Source organism: Zosterops lateralis (genome assembly GCF_965231275.1).
Source record: "Zosterops lateralis genome assembly, chromosome: 21".
Taxonomy (NCBI): Eukaryota; Metazoa; Chordata; class Aves; order Passeriformes; family Zosteropidae; genus Zosterops; species Zosterops lateralis.
The window spans coordinates 8856012-8875826 of record NC_139781.1 but is presented as its reverse complement, the minus strand read 5'-3'; the positions used below and the strand labels follow the sequence as shown (position 1 = coordinate 8875826).

The following is a 19815-nucleotide window of genomic DNA, read 5'->3' as shown; positions in this document are numbered from 1 at the left end:
CTTTCCTGGAAAAGGGAATTTTTAGCTGCTTCCCTCAAGGAGGAAAATAGGGGACGACACAGTTTCATGTTCTTGGGAATATTAAATGCAGCTTGGAGAAGAATCCCCATTCCCAGGTGTCTGATCCCCAGACCAGCAGCTCTGGGGGTATTTTTGGGATGGGGAAGGGGCTGGATGTGACCCCTGTGTGGGACCAGCAGGGCTGAGCTTTCCTTGGGAAATACCTTGGCCTCAAACTGCCACGACACTGTTCCTTCAGCTCTTGGTTCCTGGGAGGATCTGGGATGGAATTTTGCCCCTCAAATTAACTCCCCATCATCAATGGACCAGAAAATTCAGGATTTTCTTGCTGCCCCTGATGAATTTTAAGTCTTTTCTTTAGCTTTGGTAGATCATTGAAACCATGAGAAGAACAGCTGGAAAGAAAACTCTGTGCTTGTGCTGCTCCAAAGGAGTGATTGATACGATGCTCCCAATTACACTTAATTGTGGTTATCCCATTAATAACAGCCTCGTTCTGTGGCACACACCTGCCTCTCTCCACGGGAAACACTCTTAACATAACTTAAAACACCAATTACACACCAAGGAAAAGCAGCAATTAAATCCGCTAAGCCTTGTCCAAATAATTATTTAATTTCCCTGTAATATTTTTAATGTTTTAAAGGCCGTTTCTTCCAAGTAATTTTTTTATTTGTGTGAGCTCCTATTTGTCCATGTGGGAGTGACTTGAAGCCCCTGGTCAGACCCAATTCTCCAGGTGTTTTGAGTTCCAGGAGTGAATTCTTCAGGTGTTTTGGGTTTTCAGTGGTGATTTGGAGCACCTGGTCAGACCCAGTTCTCCAGGTGTTTTGGGTGTTTTGGGTTTCCAGGAGTGACTTGAAGCCCCTGGTCAGACCAAATTCTCCAGGTGTTTCTGGTTTTCAGGAGTGAATTCTCCAGGTGTTTTGGGTTTCCATGAGGGAATTCTTCAGGTGTTTTGGGTTCCAGGAGTGATTTGGAGCACCTGGTCAGACCCAATTCTCCAGGTGTTTTGAGTTCCAGGAGTGAATTCTCCAGGTGTTTTGGGTTTCCAGGAGTGAATTCTCCAGGTGTTTTGGGTTTTCAGGAGTGAATTCTCCAGTTGTTTTGGGTTTCATTCTGAAGCACTCGGTCAGACCCAATTCTCCAGGTGTTTCTGGGTTCCAGGAGTGACTTGAAGCACCTGGTCAGATCCAATTCTGCAGGTGTTTTGAGTTTTCAGTGGTGATTTGAAGCCCCTGGTGAGACCCAATTCTTCAGGTGTTTTGGGTTTCCAGGAGTGACTTGAAGCCCCTGGTCACACCCAGGTTGGGGCTGTGTTGCCTCCTCTCCCAGCAGGGGAAAGAAGGGGGGATTTTCCTCCCAGAAATAAGTGAACAAGAGAAGCTGGAAAGAAACCACCACCCTGTGACAGCAATTCGGGACTCACAAACCTGGACAACATCGAGGTAAATTTAATTCCTGCTGTGTGGGGCTGCTCGGGAGGGATGGGAGAGCCGGTGTCGGGTGCCCAGGGTGTGTCCGAGAGAAGGAAGGAAGGAAGGAAAGAGGGATGGAAGGAAGGAAGGAAGGAGTCTTTGTGTCCCTATAGAAGGGATGATTTGGTGGGCTGCTCAGGAGGGATGGAAGAGCCGGTGTTGGGTGTTCAGGAGGGATGGGAGAGCTGGTGTTGGGTGCTCGGGCTGTGTCCAAGGGAAGAAAAGGTGTTTTCTATAGAATATTTATAACCACAGAAGGGCTGATTTGGTTCACAGGGCACCTTTAGGGGGGGACAAACCCCAGGGGCTGTTTGTCCTGCCGGGGGTGCGTGGGCCGGGCTGGAGCTGCGCTGCTTCCTCCGATTGTTCTTGTGCAGGAGCGGGGCGGGGACGGGACAGGACACAGCACAGGGGGACACAACACAACACAGAGACCCCCGAGCCCCCGATCAGCGCGGCGGGGCCGGGGCGGTGCCGGGCGGGCGGGGCAGGATCCCGGAGCAATCCACAGTTATCCCTGGGCTCGCCCGCTGTCGGAGCAGAGCAGCAGAAGAGCAGCAGAGCAGGACCAGCGGAGGCTCCGGGCGGGCCGGGGCGCGCCGGGGCGCGGGGGATGCGCGGAGCAGCGCGGCCCCAGGCGGGCCCCCGCGGGCGCCCCCCGAACGCCCCTGGCCGCGGGCGGGCACCGCCGGGCACGGTGGGGGGGCACCACCCGGGGGGGCACAGCCAGAGCCAGGGGATCCCAGCCCGGGGGGGCACAGCAGCCACAGCCGCCCCCTGAGCGTGGGGAGCCCACCCGGGGGGGCACAGCCAGAGGATCCCACCCGGGGGGGCACAGCCAGAGCCAGGGCAGCCCCCTGAGCGTGGGGAGCCCACCCGGGGGGGCACAGCAGCACCCAGGGGATCCCAGCCCAGGGGGGGCACAGCAGCCACAGCCGCCCCCTGGAGCGGGGAGCCCCATCCGCCGCCTGCTTTTGCTTTTCAACTTGAGTTTCTTCGCACTTTTGGGCGCTTTTTAATATTTTTTTTTTTTAATTTAATTCAAATTTTTTTTTTTGCGTGTTTTTAAAGTTTTTTTTTAACTTTAAACTTTTTTTTTTTCACTTTAAACGTTTTTTTTTCACTTTAAACTTTTTTTTTTCACTTTAAACTTTTTTTTTTTTACTTTAAACTTTTTTTTTTTTTGATTTTGTAAGCTTTTTTTTTTTTTAATTTTTAAGACTTTTTTTTTTAATTTGTAAGGGGTTTTTTAATTTTTAAGTTTTTTTTTTTTTCTTTAATTTTTAGGGTTTTTTATTTTGTAAGGTTTTTTCTTTAATTTTTAAGATTTTTTTTTAATTTTTAAGGGTTTTTTTATTTGTAAGGGTTTTTTTTAATTTAAAGTTTTTTTCTTTAATTTTTAAGTTTTTTTTTTTAATTTTTAAGATTTTTTTAATTAGTAAGATTTTTTTTTAATTTTTTTTTTTTTTTTAATTTTTAAGCTTTTTTTTTTAATTTGTAAGTTGTGGTTGGTTTTTTGGTTTTTTTTTTGTTTTTTTTTTTTTTTTTTTTTTTTTTTTTTTTTTTTTTTAATTTGTAAGGGTTTTTTTAAAAAAACATTTCAACTTCCCGACACCAGCACAGAGTTTTTTCCCTGATCGCCGGGACCGAGACCCTGCAGCGAGCGAGGTAAGAGACCGGGGCTGGTACAGCCCTGCTGCCCCCAAAACCACAACTTTATTGACAATAAACCATCCCATCCCTTCTCTTTATATCCCCACCCCATAAACCCCACTCAGGAACCTGCAGGACAAACCCTGGATTGCTCCCAGAGCAGAAAAATTTGGATTAATTTCTCAAAACTCAATTTTTTTTATGTAACATCACGCGGAGGATCTTTTTTCTTTGTTGGGGTTGTTTTGGCTGCTGAGGAAACACCAGCTCGGGGCAGTTCCTGCTGCAGGTCTGAGTTTATTTTCCGTTCAGAGGTTCAGAACCGAGTGGGTTTGAGGTTTAAATCCTTGTGAGCTCCTGAAAAAATGGGTCACTGCAGCTCCAGGCTGAGTTGAAAACCCAGGGGAATATTTTTCTGGACTTTAGTGGGAGTTTTGTGGTGGGAACGTTCCTTTTTTAGTGGTTTTGGGGAAGCTGATGGAGAAGAAAGTGTCACTCGGGTGTTTGCAGAGCTCGGCTGGAGGGTTCCCCTTCCCACCTCCACTTGGTGAGTTTGTTTTTCCACCTGAACGTTTATGAAATGAGAGATTTCCAAACTGTGGGATTAATGGCTGGTGTCACCTCCCTGCTCCTCCCTGGGCTTTGGTTATAAAACAAGGCACAAGTGACTCCAAATCCCGGCCCCTGTTCCTGTGGGTCCTGTGAAACCCTCACCCTGCTCCATCCAAACCCACTGTAACTCTTTAAATCAAATATTTATGGAATGCTGCTCTATCCCTCCCCGGTATCGTCTGGGATTGGCTTTGGGGGAAATTAAAATTGCCAGATTTAGGTTTGTTACAGCGAGTGCTGGAGCAAAGCTTTGGGTACCTCATTATTTGGTGCCTCGTTGACCAGACAGGGAATCTGGGAGTGCCTAATTTTTGCTGTGCCACCTCCTTGTCCTGGAATTAATTTGATTTTTCTGTGCGTTGCAAGAAGAGCTGGTGGGGTGGAAAGGGGGACACTGAGCTGCCCAGGATCATCCCTGGGGTGTCCAGGGGCTCAGAGCTGCTCCCAGTCCCCCTGGGTGACACTGAGAGGTGACAGTGACCTCTCTGTCCTGCTCTTCTCCTGCACAAAGAGCTGTCCCTGGGCTCAGGGGCTTGAACAGGTGGGACCCCCAGGAGCTCTGGGCACAGGTGGAAAAGGATGGTCCAAAATGCTGCTGGGGAGGAGGAAGAGGCAGGTGCATCATCACAAGGGGATGGAAAATGCATCCCCTCCTTGGAACTGCTGCAGAAAAATCTGCTGTAGAAACATGAGTCTGGTTGTTCTAAAAGCCACAGGTGCAACAGGTTGATTTCTGATGCTTTACTCCATTTTTTTTGCTTCATCCCACCCCTGTTTTAAACGTTATTTTCTTCCCATCCTGGTTCCCAAGCACTGGAGGCTCCTGCCCAGTTACTGCTCATTTTTCTGAGTGTTAATTGCTCTCAGCCATCCTGCTCAGTGAGTTTTTTGTTCTCTCCAGCTTCCAGGGTCCTCTGAAACTTCCAGGTGAAGTTTGAGAATGGGTTTGTTTTTCAATTTACCTCACTGAGCCTCAGAAATAGTCTGGGGGATGCCAAAGATCTGAGTCTGGGAGTTAATTAATTATTGCAACCCAGTGACACTCGGAGCAGTTATTTCTGCCTGTATTCCTGCCCCTGTATTTGTGTTTTTTGATCCCAAAGTCCAATTTTTGCACTGATGGTGGCTGGTTTAATAAAATTCCTGTGCCTGAGCATCTCCTTGGGCCTCTCCATGGGCCAAGTTCCTTCTGGCACCACAAACTGTGGCTGTCACCAAGTGTGCCCCCCTGCCAGCCTCGTTTTAGGCCATAAACCATCACCAACTTTGATTTTTTGGGGTGTTTTTTATGAAGAATCTGTCGTGTTTGGCTTTCTCTCATCCAGCACGCAAGAGCTGTGGGAAGGGGGTTATTTCTGGCTCGGTGCTGACATCAGGACATGGTATTAATTTTCCGTTAAATGACAGATTTATTGGGGTTTTCTTCATCCGACCTGAAAACTTGAATTGGGATTTGCCAGAAGAGGGGGCATTTTGCAAACATCACAAAAGGATTTTGGTGGCAGGGTGAACTCAGCTGGAGAATGAGGCAGTGATGGGTCTGGGAGCTGTGGAGTTTGGGGAAAATTCTTGTGCAAATAAACACTAACAAATGAATTTTGGGTTGTTTATTGCTGATTGCAAGGAGACCAGTCCCAGTCCCACTGCAGCCTGCTGGCTCCAAGTAGTTGTTAAAATAAGAAACTCTGGAGTAGCCTTGGATTTTTTTTTATTTTTTATTTTTTTCCTGAGGAAACTCTTTAAAAATGCCTTTTCCAGTTATCTCCCAGCAATTGTTTCTTGCTGTAGGGAGAGCTCTGGGTTTTTTGCATGAAGTTTCTCTGCTCTTCCTCTCTGGAAAGAGGCTGAGGAGGCCACAGCTCTGTGGAGGGTGTTGCTGAGCTACTCCTTGTTCATCCTGACTCAGTTAATGCCTGTCCTTCCTTTTTGCACAGCAGGAGCTGTGCTGGAGCCTCTGGGGTTGGTTTTTTTGTGTGGAGTGTGTGTTGAATTTGGGGTCCCAGGTTGTGTGTGTTTTCCATCCTCACCATCTCTGTCCTCATCCCAAACCCAGAGTCCTCCTTAATCCTGGCATTGAGGCTTGGCTTTTTCTGCCCTTCAACATTTACCTGCTGCAGGTGCAGGGGGGATTTTAAGGGGCTGCTTGGGGTCAGCCCTGCCCTGGTGCCCACAGCCCTGGGGAGAATAAGGCAGAGACAAATTAGGGGAGCTGATGGAAAAAAAAAAAATGGAATGAAAACCTTGTGTTTCTCTCTTTGAAGACCCAGCTGCTGGGTTACAGTTTGTGTGATAAATCCAGTAGGAAAGGACTGAATTTGGCTGTTTGTGTTCATTCCAGGAGGTCTCTTGGAGGTGCTGGAGCATCCCCAGTTGTTCAGGATTGTTGCTAGGCTTGGCTCAGGTGCCATCACCCCCTTCCTGAGCTTTTTCCTTCTGCAGTAAAAGCTGATCTCTCTGCACATCCAGAGTGATGGGATGCCTGGGGTGATGGGGAAGGTGTGCAGAAATAAAACCAAATCTTAAAATCACCTTCCTGCTACTCCTTTCTTCTCAGACTTGACTTCTCTCCCTTTCTCCCCCTCAATGGAGATGAAGAGTGGTGGCTGTGGCCTCTGCTCCTCCTTCATTCTCAGGGCCCTCCTTGTGCTCTTCCCTTGCTCCAGCCTGGGATCATCCACCATTCCTCATTTTCTGTATAGGCTTGTCCTTGGCTTTTCCCAGTGTTTGGGATTTTCTCAGTGTTTGGGGTGCTATAGGAGCTTGTCCTTGGCTTTTCCCAGTGTTTGGGATTTTCTCAGTGTTTGGGGTGCTGTAGGAGCTTGTCCTTGGCTTTTCCCAGTGTTTGGGATTTTCTCAGTGTTTGGGGTGCTGTAGGAGCTTGTCCTTGGCTTTTCCCAGTGTTTGGGATTTTCCCAGTGTTTGGGGTGCTATAGGAGCTTGTCCTTGGCTTTTCCCAGTGTTTGGGATTGTCTCAGTGTTTGGGGCTGTGCTGATCCCTCATTCCTCAGGCAGAAGCTCCAACACTGGAACATTTTGGCTGCAGTTCCCTGATGCCATCAGCAGCTCTGTCCTTGCTGTACCTGTCCCATCTTCCCAGGATAGATTTCCCAAACTCCAGCCTGCTCTGTGCTGCTTTCCCAAACCCTGCAGGACATGAAACATCCATGAGAGAAAAAGCCAAGTCCAGATGTTACCAAAAGCTGCAGTGAGGATGGATTACCCACATCCATTCCCAGGCTGGATCCCTTCTGTTCCAAACCTCTGGGATGGTTTTTTCTCAGCCTGGACCAGCTTGTGGTGCTTTCCCTGTTGTCAGAGGAACATCCCAGCACGGGCAGGAGGCTGGAGGAGCTGCCCTGGCTCCGTGTTCCTGTGGCAGAGCTTTTCCCAGGGTGTTTTCTCCCTGGAGCTGGCGCTCGCAGCCGCACAGGAAATTCTGGTTGCACCATTATTGCAGAGCCTATTGTTTGGGGCAGGGGCAGGATTCAGGGCTTGCTCACATCCTCCAGTGTCTCGCTGTGCTGAAAAGGATGTGGTGGGGTGGTCAGGGCTGGGTTTGTGCAGAGTTCACAAAGCCAGAGTTCTGGGTTGTGCTTAGCCCAGATCTCTGTTTTTCTGCCCAAACCCGCCCCTCTGGTTTTTTATGGGAAAACTCAGAGGATGAAGCAGGGCACAGTGTTTTGTTGGAGTTTGCAGTGTTTTTGCTGCTCAGCCCTCTCCTGTCTGTGGATGGGGTGGGGTGGACACCTTGTGTAGCCCGGTGAGATGGAGCAGGCGCACCCTGAGGGGTGTAAAATCAGGATTTGGGGGATGCAGAACCCACCAAGTGCTGCCTTTGAGACACCAGCACACGAGGCCTGGATCTCAGGGTGTTTAGGCAGGCAGAACACATGGAAATTTTGTTTTCACCTGCCACAGGACCGAGGCCGTTCACCTGGCCGTGCCTCGGTTTCTTATCAGAGTGTTGGAGTGATCTGCTCTGCCTGTGTTTGCTTTCTCTTTGCCTTTTTCCCTTCACTGATCTCTGTGGCTTAGATGGTTGGCAGTGATAGCTGCCTTTCCCAGGCCGGGCTCTCTGCACGTTGCAAAAGCTGCTGCTCACTCACCTGTGTGAGCCACAGCTCCTTTCAGGATGTTTTACCTGCCAACAGGAGCATCCAAAAACTTTTCTGTCCAGGGATGGATGCTCACCCTTCTTGGGTTTCTCATTCCCTTCTGGCTGCCGTCCCAAAAGAGGGGAAAACACCAGAGCAGGGCAGGTGTAAAGAGTGAAGCTGCACCTGTGACATCCCTGCAGTGCCAGGACAGAATTCAGTTTGGAGGTGGAAAGGGGGAAAGAGGGGAAAACAGCAGAGCAGGGTGGGTGTGAAAAGTGAAGCTGCACCTGTGACATCCCTGCAGTGCCAGGACAGAACTCAGCATGGAGGTGGAAAGGGGGAAAGAGGGGAAAACAGCAGAGCAGGGTGGGTGTAAAGAGTGAAGCTGCACTTGTGACATCCCTGCAGTGCCAGGACGGAATTCAGCTTGGAGATTCTCCTGAGCTCGTGGTGCCCCAGCAGAGCAGCCTGTGCAGGGTGAGGCTGTGCTGGCTCTGTGTTACAGGGTGGCAGAACAGCTGTGAGCTGGTGTGGAAAGAGGGGAAAACAGCAGAGCAGGGCAGGTGTAAAGAGTGAAGCTGCACTTGTGCACCTGTGACATCCCTGCAGTGCCAGGACAGAACTCAGCATGGAGGTGGAAAGGGGGAAAGAGGGGAAAACAGCAGAGCAGGGTGGGTGTAAAGAGTGAAGCTGCACTTGTGACATCCCTGCAGTGCCAGGACAGAATTCAGCTTGGAGATTCTCCTGAGCTCGTGGTGCCCCAGCAGAGCAGCCTGGGCAGGGTGAGGCTGTGCTGACTCTGTGTTGCAGGATGACTGAACAGCTGTGAGCTGGCATGGACAGGGACCCAAGCAGCTCCTGTGCTGTGCCCGTGCTGCCACGTGCCTGGCAGAGGGATGGGGAGCCTGGCAGCAGCACAGCCCTGTGTCCCTGAGCTGAAGAGGCCACGCTGGCAGTGCCTGCAGCTCATCTGCTGCTGCTCTCCTGCTGGCACAGGGCACCGGCTGGTGCTGCCTCTGGGCTGCCATTGTCTGCCAGGGGCCTCCCGCACACTCAGGGCTTGTCTGAGAGAACTGTTAATCAGTTTAAAGCTGCCCCGTGTCACTGGTGGCTGGGAGAAGTGCCTATTGTGTGAGGGAACAAGGGGAGTGATGTGAGCGGTGGCCCGGCATGGGAACTGTGTCACTGCAGGGGAGGTGGCACGGCCTGAGGTGGCTGCAGAACCTCCAGGGTGCAGCTTTGGCTGGGCTTCACTACAGCACCCTCTGGCCTCCTTTGGCCAGGGCTGGCACCAGGGTCCTGCCTTGTAGGGGCATCTGTGGATGGCAGGGAGAGGGAACTCTGCAGAGCTGAGATATTCTAGGAACAAATGGGTTTATTACAAGGGTTGTGGGTAAAAAGGGCTTTGCCTTCAGTCACCAGCCTGGGCTGGAGGGAACCCCAAAGAGAGAAAGGGGAGGGAGAGAGAGGGTAGAAGTAGTAAGAGGGTTAAGAGTAGGGGGAAGAGGGCAGAAAGAGCAGGGGGGAAAGAGCAAGAGAGTGAAGGCAAGAGTGTGGGGGGGAAAGCAGGAGCAAGAGGGGAGAGCACCTTGTTCCAATCCATTCCATCTCCTTTTGTGTTGAATATTCTAATTTACAGTGACCAACCGGCGCGAGATGCAAAACCTACAAACTTTGCCTGCAGCCCATGAGAACTGCTCTATCACCATGTCATTTTATATTCTAAACTCTAAAGATTACTTTCTTATCTGTTTTCTCCCTGATCCCTTGGCAGGTGGAAGGGCTGCATTTCTGAGTCCTTTTGTTTTCTGTCCTTCCACCCATCTCCAGCTCATCCCCGTCCTCCTGCCTGCCATGATCACATCTCAGAGCTGGATTTCATTTCTATTTCACTCACAGCTTTTACACCTCCAGTATTTCTTACCAGACAATCAGATCCACAAGTCCTTCCTGTCCCATCTTTCCCAACACTGCCTGAGCTCGGCAGTGCAGCTGAGAGTGAGAGGAGGAGGAGAGTGAGAGGAAGAGGGTGTTTGAGCAGTGGAAGGTGTTGGGTTTGCACTGGAAGGGCACTTCCCATCAGTCTGTTACCATCTTTCCATCCCTCCCTTACACTGCAGGGAGCTGGACAATGTTCCTGGGTGCAGAGCATGTCCTAAACTGAGTTTCCACACTGGGAAAAGGCTGTGACAGCTGTGAGAGCAGCACAGCCCTGCAGTCACAGCAGGAGCATCCACTCAGGGATAACAGGGAAAACTGGGATAGGCAGCAAGGCTCGAGGTGGAGTCCTGGCATTTCCACAGAATGCTCTGTGCTGCATGAGGTGGGTGATCCCAGCAGGCTGAGCAGGGAATTCCCTGTAGGAATCCTGAGCAGGGCCAGGTGGGTACCCAGGAGCCCACCTGAGCCTGGGGGATGCTCTCTGCACCCTTTGCTCTCTCTGTGTTTTCCAGGGAGATTTCACACACCACTGGGCTGATGAGGTGGCTTTATGTGTGGTGTAAGTCCTGCCAAAACAATTTCTTCCTGTTATTGCTGCTCCAGTTTTAGGGAAGTGATAAGAACCTTTTGCAGGGACCTGGTTTCTCCCAGGGGCTTGGCTGCTCTGAGATGGGAGCTTTAAGCAGCAGTTCTTGGGGTGACTTTCATTCAATCCTTCAGTTAAATTCAGAGTTAGATTTAGTTAAATGATTTAAGGAATATTAATTAATTAATGTCTGAGTGTATTCAGTGTAGGGTCTCTCCACAGCCAGATGGATCAGGCTCATTTTGGGTGATAATTCCTATGAATTATCTCTTTAATTGCTCATGGAGGTGGCTAATGAAGGGCAAAGACCTTGAAGACAAGTCTGGTGTTAAAATGAAAGCTGAGACAGTGTGAGGCTGTGTTTGGATCTGGACTGGAGTTGTGGGACCATCCCAGGTCTCAGCTCTGGTGCCTTCAGCTGGTTCCTCTTGTTGTTTCCATTCCTGTGAAGGCAGATTTTTAAGGCCAGACCTTAAATATTCCAAAGGGAATGAGGGTGGATCTTAAACTCCCCTTCTGCTCCGTTTTTAATTTATTTTGAATGAACAAACTGAATATAAAGCAGAGCCACCAGAAATACAGAATCCCAGAACGGTTTGGGTTGGAAAGGACCTTAAAGAACACGTTGTTCCAAGCCCTGGGTGGGCAGGAACACCTTCCTCTGGAGGGTTTGTAGGGCTCCAACGTGGGCCTGTGCCAGGCAGTGCTGGCTGAGCTGTGGTGAGTCAAGATAAAGGAATAATTCCAGTTTTCCCAGTGGCAAACAGAGCTGGGAGGGCTCCGGTGGCTGCTGGACAATCAGCATTGAACAGGCTGCACTGCTGGTCCTCAGAGAGGTGCTGAGAGGAGGGAGAAACAGGGAAAAAACAGTCACTGGGGCTGCCCCTCTGCACAGGGTCTGTCCCAGCACCTCAGTGTGCAGAGTGGGGCTGGAGGGTGGGAGGAATGGGGGCCACCAAAATAAATACAAACATTAAACCATGAGGATTCTGCAGCAGGGAGGGAGCTGAACTCCTCAGCTGGGCTCTCCACAGGGATCTTTGGCCAGCTCTGAGGCTGGGAACTGTGTAAATGTAGTTGGTGCTTGCAAAAAAGGAATTCTGCAGAAGGGATCTGCTGCAGCAAGAGCCAAATCTTCACTCCTGACCCTTCAGGGGTTGGTGTTTTCTCACCCTGGGATGCAGCAGCAGTGTCTGTAATTCCCCAAAAACTCCTCTGTGGCCTCTCTCCAGTCTATAATTAGTCCCTGTGACTTCTTGCCATAATAATAAACTTTTGTAAAGATAATGAGTTGCATTAAGTAGAAATATTTGTATAAAATGGAAGTAAATAAATGACATAACTCAGCCCGTGTTTGACACAGGTAGAAGCAGTTTTCTCCAAGACACAGATTATTCTGTAATTGCTCCTTAATGAAATTCTTGCCTCTTTCCTTTAAAGGGTTTGCCCTTGTCCAGAGCACAGGAGGAAGCAGCAGGTTATAAATATAAATATAATAATAATAATAATTATATATATATGGAAGTTATATGATCCAGATTATATTTGTACTCCTTAAAGCTCCTCAGTGATTTGTTGGGTTTTGCACTCAAAAAAGGATGAGGGCAATGCCACAAAAAAAAAAGATCTGTAGGGAAATACAGGGGGTCTGTTCTTGTCATTCCAAGCTGGCACATTATTTGTGATAATTACTCTGTCATCTTTCCAGGCACTTTGCTTTGAATCCTGGAAAGTCTCACCTTTATTTATAGTTACAGCAGAAGTGTGTTAATTAAGACAGTCAAAAAATGTGAATTTTTTTTTTTGAGGGGAAGAGCTTTACTGCAGAATGCTACAGGACAACTCCATAGAATGTGGATTTATTGCTGAGGATCCAAGAATTCCCTCAAAAACACAAAAGGAGGTGCAATTTTGGCTGGAAGCAGGAAAGAGCCCTGGGTTTAGATGGTGTTGAAGGACCTTCCCTAATTCTTTCTGCCTCCTCTGCATGAGGATCACACATGGCAACAACGAATGCTGACATCCCTAATTTGAATTTAATTAATTTAATTTAGGCACCTAAATATGTGTTGGTGTGAAATGTGATTTTGGTGTTAAAGGCACAGCTTTCCCCTGGGAGGGAGCTGAGTTAGGGGTGTCTGGGAGCATTTCCTGAGTGGTTTTTAGAGAAGCAACAATCTGGTACAAGATTTTCTGCAGAGTCCAGCCAAGGAACCTGCAGGGCCTGCTGTTAATCTGCTTTTTTGCTGGTGGTAGAGAGTTGGGGTCCAGTCTCCACATGGCTTAAATTGTGATTTCTGGCTGTGGAGGTGTGGGGACACCTCATTTTAAGCTGAATAAATAACAGCTGGGTTTGGCCTGGTGGCTGTGGAGCTTTGTTGTTGTAGAGACGGGTCACAACTTTGTGTTCCTGAGTTGGAAGGGACCCACAAGGATCACTGGAGTCCATCTCCAGGACAACCCTCAAAATCAGCTCAGATGAGAGGCTTAATTAATTTCTCTCTTCCTTTTCCCCTTCTCTGCTTGTACACCCAGGGGAGGGGCAGCTTGGCAGGGGAGTTCAGCCCAGGGTTGGAACAAATTGAACAAAGGTGATGCCTTGGATGTGAAGCTCACAAAGATTTCAGTGGGTTTCATTGATTTTTCATTGGGTATTTAATTCCTGTGTCATTCCTGCCCTGTTCTGTCACCCCCTGGGGACTCTGGGGCAGAGACACTGCCTGACCTGTGTTTCTGTATTCACCCTGTGCCAGGGATGGCTCCTCACAGCCCTTCCCAACTGCTCTGTCTTTCAGGGGGATTATTTCTGGCACGCTCTGTCAGGTTTCTGGATTTTCTTGCTGCAGGTAGTTGTGAAACAGCAGCTGTTTCTGCAAGTGCTGCTGCTGGGCTGGCACTCGTTTCCCTGCTCCTGTGGGGAAGAGGGAGAGTGAATTATGGACTGACAAAAAATAGAGGGATTAAAATCAATGGAAGGTCCCTCTGGTTCTGTGAGAATTAAGTTTTGCTCAGGTTTTCTGCTGGACAAGCCCATATTCTTTAATTTCTTTTTTTTTTTTTAAGCATTTCTGTTGTTTCCTCTGAAGGAAGAAGAGGTCACTTTTTCCACCCTGCTGACGTGAGCTGTGAATCAGAAAAGCTCACAGTGCTTTGGGGAAGGTGCTGTCACCTGTCAGAATATTTGCTGCCCTCACCCAATGTCCTGAGACATTTTACAGCCCTTGTGCCAAATGATTGAGTATGAGCCCAGCTCAGAATGCACTCTTGAGTGGGGTGGGAAGGAAAGATTGACTCCTCAAAGGTTGGGATTTCCAGGCTGTGCTGCAGCCTGTGGATGGGAGGTGATTTTATTACAGGGTGGAAATATTTCAGCATCACAGCAAAGATCCACCACATGGTCTGGAAGCCAAGGGGGTTGGGTTTTGTATTGAAAAAGGCACAGCTCTGGAGGGACTGAGCAGGTTTTGTGGATTTTGGGGAGTTCCTGGGAGCTGGGGCTGGTCCTGCCCTGCCTGTGCAGGCTCGTGGAGCCTGCCCTGCGTGGGAGTTCCTGCAGCAGCTCTGCAGGGTTGGAAACTCGACCTGGGGTTCCCTGCTCACCGTGCACATCCTTGCAGAACTCGTTTCCTTGTCTTTTCCAAGGGTTTTCAGCCTCATGCCTGGCTGCTGTGGAGCTGCAGGGCTTTGCAGAGCTGTGGAAGGATCTCACTGCTGATCAGCATTTGCTGAGCACTGTCACCTGTAAAGAATTTAGGTTTGTGTGACACGAGCTGGCGAATCGAGATGTTGTTTTTTTGCCTGGTGGCAATGTTTGGATATCCACGCTGTGCAATTTCCTGCAGAAACTCGATATTGTCTGCACATGTTCCCAAAGTATTTGTGTTTTAAAGCCTGGCTGAAGTTGCAGGTGTGCTGGGCTCATCCTTGGATCTGCACCTCGGAGGGGATGGGCACTTTCAGGGTGACTGGTCCTGCCCTCCCCTGCTTGTGGCTTTTGTACAGGGTTTTGCCACACGTGGCAATAAATTCGTTTGCTGTTGAAAAAGAAACATTGGAGAGACTACAGAATATACAGAATATAGAAAAGGGTGAAACAGAAAGTTGCCTAATACCCAGAACACAATCTCCATCTCCTTGTGAAAAGATTCAGGGTTTTCTCCATAAAAAGAAACCTTTAGCTGAATTTTGATCCCTTAAAAAAAAAGGGTGAGCAGCCTTGGAGGGAGGGAGGCAGAGGAGACAGGGCTGTGACCACCTGAGCCTGCACAGCCCCATCCCCGTGGCAGGGCCAGGAGATGAAAAGCTCATCAGCAGTGATGTTAATTGGATGCAATGCTGACTCCCTGGTGGCCCCAGCGGAGCGTGGCCGGCTCGAGCAGCCCCTGGAGCGTGAGCAATGGGAGCTGACAGCCCCTTTTTGCAGGGCAAAGCCACGCTGGGGACACTGTGCATGGCCCAGACAGGGCTGTGCCCCCGGCCCCTCGCCTCGCCTGGGTTGGTTTAGTGTCCCTGTGGGATTGTCCCAGTGGGCTGGCCTTGATAAACTGGAGATTTGAGGAACAGCTGGGCTGTGCAAATGCAGGATAATTCAGCATTCCCACCAAGTTTGTGCTCCAGACATCACCCACCCACTGTATTCCTGTGTGCCAGCCTGGGCTCAGCCTGTGCTGCTGCCACCTCGGCTGGGTTGGTTTAGTGTCCCTGTGGGATTGTCCCCATGGGCTGGCCTTGATAACTGGAGATTTGAGGCCTTGGGTTAGGAGATGAGGAACAGCTGGGCTGTGCAAATGCAGGATAATTCAGCATGCCTCCCAAGTTTGTGCTCCAGACATCACCCACCCACTGTATTCCTGTGTGCCAGCCTGGGCTCAGCCTTGGTGGTTGGTGTGCAGTGGTTTTGGATGGAGATAAAGGGGATTTTGGGTTGTTGCTGTTAAGGGGGAAAGCAGCAGAAAGGTGTCAGCCTGTCTAGAGGCACCTTTTGAATGTTCTGCACCAACTTTGTGAGGGATAAGTAAGGTGCAGGCAGGTAACAAACCACTAAAAGAGTTTTCTGTGTGTCTCCTAAAAGGTCCTTTCTAGAGTGAAAATCCCCAGGCTGAGAGCAGGCCAGGCATGTGGCAGTCACTGTGATTTTATAGAGTAATTTTTTCATGTGCCTAAAGGCAATTTAGTGCAAGGCCTCTGACCTTCCTGTGCTGGATATCCCATGGACAGAGGCACAACAGGTGTCATGGGCCTGTTTGGGACATCAAACCTTCCAACAGCCAGAAAATGGATTGATTTTATAGAAAAAACAGTTTAGAAGATTCCTCAAGGAATTGTTTGCTGCTGAGGGCAAAGATATTTGTACACTTGATACCTGAGGCTCTGAAGTGAGACTTTTCACCAATTTCAAAGCAAGGTAGGGAGATACCTCACCTTGTACTCAAAGAGTTGGGCTTGGTGAGTTGGGTTTTCCACAATGAGGTGCTTGGAGAGATGAGAGCCAACCCTGTGCTCATGTGGTCGTGTCCAGCTGCTCTGAGGAAAAGGAGAACAGGATAAATTCCACTTGTGCAGTTGCCTGAGAGGGACAGGTCACTTGAGATCTGTTTGGAGGCCGAAATAGGGCTGGAAGTGAGACAATGAAATAGGGGTAAAGTGTTCTTTGACATCACCAGGGCCCCACTGGGGAGTTGCTGAGTAACCTGCTGCACTAATCCCTGGAAATGTTTGAGCAGGACGGGTTGCTGCCTGTGCTCTGAGTTGTCTGTATGTGAAATTGGGGCTGGCGTTGGCACCCAGCTCTTTGTTTCTAATCCTGATCTGAATGTGCTGAACCTACATTAGCACAAAATCCCAGATTGGGAGCTCTGTGACTATGGCAGTGTCCTCCAAACGTGACCCTCTGCTCCTCATCTCAACGCTGGCATCGACGAGCTCCCGTGTAAGGTGGCACTCCTCCTTTTCTAATAGTAAGTCCATGTCAAAGAGGAAATATAAATAAACTCCCCCAAACAAAAGAAGCAAGGAAAAAATAATTCTTTCAAACATTTGAGCAGGAACAATAGGGTAGGATATGCACTCTCTGGGGAGGGCTAATGGCTGAAAGCGATAGGAGCAAAGTGCTGCCTTGGTCTGTAGCTAACCCAGAGCTTTGGCTCAGCCGGGATTATTTATAGCAAATGTTATGGCAGAAGCATGTGTGACCTGTGAGGGGAAGAGCTTTCCTGTGCTGTCTCTGCGATACAATAGACAATTATTTAGACACTATCTTTGTCTCAAGATATAAACAATTCAGCGCTGGGCTACTGATTTCTGCTCTGATGTTCAGGCCCTGCCTTCTTGCTCAGGGATTTGTGGAGAAGACAAGGATTTTTAAGAAATGTCACAGTTCCTGAGGTGTCTTTTCCAAACTGACTAATTGGGAATGTCACAAAGTTTTTGCTTCCCAAAGTATGGCAAGCAGTGGTTCAGTGTTGTTCAGCTGACATTAATGGGGTGTGGATGGGTGTAGACCCCTGAATCTGCCTGTTCTATTGTGTTTTGGCTCATCACTGTGGCATTAAAGTACCTACAGCTGCTACTGGGTAGTAATTAAATGTTCTTACCTATAATTAACTGCTTTCAACTGACTACTGAAGAGCTTAAATAATCTACGTGTAATGGCAGATATTTTGGTGTTAGATTGGTGACAGTTGGTGCCAAATAGCTGGAGAGGTTGGGGAAACAGCTCTTGTGCATCCAAACAACCTTGAGCTGGCAGGTGGCTCCTTATTCAGGCTCCCTCCTTTTTCCTTGTCTATCCTGGGTGCCAGAACCAAAAGGATCCTTTCAGGATTCACCTCAGGTTTATTTTCTGTAGAGCAGAAGAATTTAGAATTGCACAAAAAGGGGAAATGTGGAGGAGTGTGCAAGGGGTGATGCTGCTGTGGTTCACTGGGCAGAGGGTGAATCTCCATCTGCAGTTCCTGGGTCAGCAGTGTGAGTCTGGAGGAACATTTAGCACAGGCACAGTGCCAGAGGTGTGTGGGCTTTGTGAGAGGCTTGGTTTGAAATCCACCTTCAGCAAGAACTGATGTGTCACTCGTTCATTGTTTCGTTCCAGTTGTATTCCAGGGATTTTATATCTCTGCTTTTACCTCGAGTTTCTCCTGCTCAGCTTTGCACAAGGAGCTGGCTGCTGGCTCCCTCCTTTCTTCCCTGTGTATATAAAGCTGCTCCTGGCTTGGTGTGAGGTTTGAGTGCTCCATGTGCTGCAGAGCCCGGGACTGGTGCCTTGTTCAGCTGCCTGGCACCTCCCTGCAGTGTGGAGCTGTGGTGACTGCAGTGAGCTGCTCCCTGCCCACTTTGTCTGACAGATGCAGTGGAGCAACTCTCCCTCTCTCTCTTTTTCTCTCCCTTGGCCGCAGGCAAAATGAGTCTCCTGCTCTAATTTCATTGTGTTTAGCCACCGCACAAACTCTAAAGCTCCCTGAAATGGGAAGGAAGTAATGTTTAAATTATACATGAGTGAACTGATTTACTCAGCCTGAAGTTTTGAGTTCCGTCCTTATAAATACAAGGCTGGAGCTATCAGTCTGTGCATCCATCCGTCTGCCCGCTGAAGATTGAATTAGCAGGAGCACAAATGCAGATCCAGGACTGTAAAAGCTTTGGCTTAAACCAGTACAAGCCATCTGGGGGCAGATGCTGCTGCCACAGGGAACGTGGTGTGTTTGCCTGGGGTTATCTTGTCTGGTTAGTCTGCCCTCAGTGATGGAGGAGACCATTGCTGCAGGGTCCCTTCTGCCACTGGAAATACTGGAAATACTAAAAGAACATGTGGATGTGACACCTGAGGACATGGTTTAGTTGTCAGCATGGTGATGGTGCTGGTTTGGTGGTTGGAGGTTTTATCTAACCTCAATGACTCTGTGATTCTAAAACTCAGTGTTTTGATAATGTCTATCCACTCCTGGCTGGGAAGGGATTCAGACTGCTCCCCTGTCTGCCTCCTGCTCCTAATGCAGGGCTTTAGCTTCCTGTGGAAGGGATTTGCAGAGCATGTGGAATGCTGGTTCAATTCTCTGGTCGCTTCCTATGGGCACGGGCCCCGCGCTCCTTGGGGAGCCCAGTGCCGGAAAGTCGTAACCGCGCTCGCCGAGGGCCTGGAGATCCCTTTTGCAGATGTTTCACCCAGCTCTCTCCTTCCACCTCTACTGAAATGAACAATCAATGCAGCTCTGCCATGCCTGGCTGGGGCCCAGCAGCAAACTCTCCTCCTTGACCCAGAGACAGGATGCTGGATTTTTGTAGGGGCTGCCGTGGGTTTGTGGGGTGGGGGATCTGCCAGGTGGCCAAGGACTTGATCATCAGGCTGCATCCTCAGGGTGTGCTCTGTGAGCAAACACAGCGCTGCCCTTGGTCCTTGGATGTGGCACCCAGCAAGTCTGAAATGTCTGCAGAGACATAAACAGAAAGGGGGAGAAGTCACGATTCTCTCCCTATTTGTTTGACCTAAATACACTGAAGTAACTGTACCCCCATGAAAGAGATAATTTCCTGATGCTGGAGAGCTTAACATCTGTTTCCTCCCATTTTTTTTCGGTGGTAGAACATGGTAACGGAAGAACTGGCGGGGTTTTCTTTCCTCTTTTTCTTTTGTATAGCAAGAGGCGCTGCATGCTTGGGCTAAATACGCTCTCGGAGAGCAGACAGGTTTCTCTCAAGGGTTATATGATCATTTGTTCTCTATTTTCTCTCCTTCCTGCCTCCCCCCACCCCTCCTGGAGAGGAGCGGATACAGCGAAGCCCAGGCAGGACTTCCTTAGCTGGGCCATGCCTCTGGCAGGCTGCGCCTCGTGCCCTCTCCCCGCCACCCCCCTCCCCGGAGAAACAATGGCCAAAGGCTCCTTCTTGTTTGTTATTTTGGATCCTGCAGAGGAAGAGGCGAGTGGAAGATCGTGTCCCCAGGGGCCCTCGGTGCATTCCAGCTCTGTCGGCGCCTGGGCTGTGCCGGGTGGTGCTGGGGGGACACAGGGCTTGGGAGCAAATGTGGCTCTGCTGGGAGGTGAGAGCAGAGCCTTGGAGGGGTGTCTGGAGCTGCTGGTCCACAGTGAGTGCAAATCCTGTCCTTGGAATGTCCTCACACTGAGGGGTCACAAGTTGTGACATGGGTGTGGACCCTCACAGGCAGCAGCAGGTCAAACATGGAAAACTTCTTTATTTTTTGACTCCATTACCTTATATACACTTTTTACAGAAGGCCAGGATTGGCCCAAGGAGGTCACAACCTCCTGACCCCATTGGTCACTCTGACCATCAGTCACGTTCTCCTCTCAGAGAAGAACTATGCAAAACACATAGATAAATTCTAAAAATACATATAGTTTACATTGAGAATCAGGCTGCAAAGATTCTAACACTTGAAAGCAAGAAAATCAGAAGCAGCACAGCACAGTTT

The 19815-nt window shown here is 49.3% G+C and overlaps 2 protein-coding genes across 2 annotated transcripts in view; both read left to right on the top strand.

Moving 5' to 3' along the window:
- Nucleotides 1-19815, top strand: part of MTMR8 (myotubularin related protein 8) — a 277728-nt gene that overhangs the window by 52697 nt on the left and 205216 nt on the right. The gene's annotated exons all lie outside the window — the stretch shown is intronic.
- The window catches only part of LOC310917709 (uncharacterized protein), a gene marked incomplete at its 3' end in the record, with an annotated part of 35977 nt that continues 19809 nt past the window's right edge, over nt 3648-19815 (top strand). Inside the window, exon 1 of the mRNA XM_083876203.1 lies at nt 3648-3699. The remainder of the gene's footprint in view (nt 3700-19815) is intronic.